We start from the raw sequence: 356 nt of genomic DNA on the forward strand, positions 1-356 counted from the left end.
TTCTCTTCCCACTCCCACCTTACGCAATACATTAAAATTCGCTGGATCACATAAGATTTTCTACCTCAGAAATAATTCCTCTTTTCTTTTCTTTCTCAAATACTCCCAAAGATGTTAGCTACTGTTGATCAAACAGAAAATACGATGTGCTTCAAAGCTCATTCTATAGAGTATGTCTTAATATTGAACTGAAAGGAAAATAACACTTACTTTACATCTGAAATAAGGCAGGACATCTCAGACTGAAATCTGTTGTTCTTGATAGAAAACTATTGCATTTTCATATACAGTATCAACTAAATACTTCTTTGGAGAAAAAAAAAAGGCTTTGCAGGAATTCTTAAATATCGCAATGA

Source organism: Melozone crissalis, unplaced genomic scaffold (genome assembly GCF_028551555.1).
Source record: "Melozone crissalis strain CALT ecotype California unplaced genomic scaffold, PUWL_Pcris_2 ptg000005l_1, whole genome shotgun sequence".
Lineage (NCBI taxonomy): Eukaryota > Metazoa > Chordata > Aves > Passeriformes > Passerellidae > Melozone > Melozone crissalis.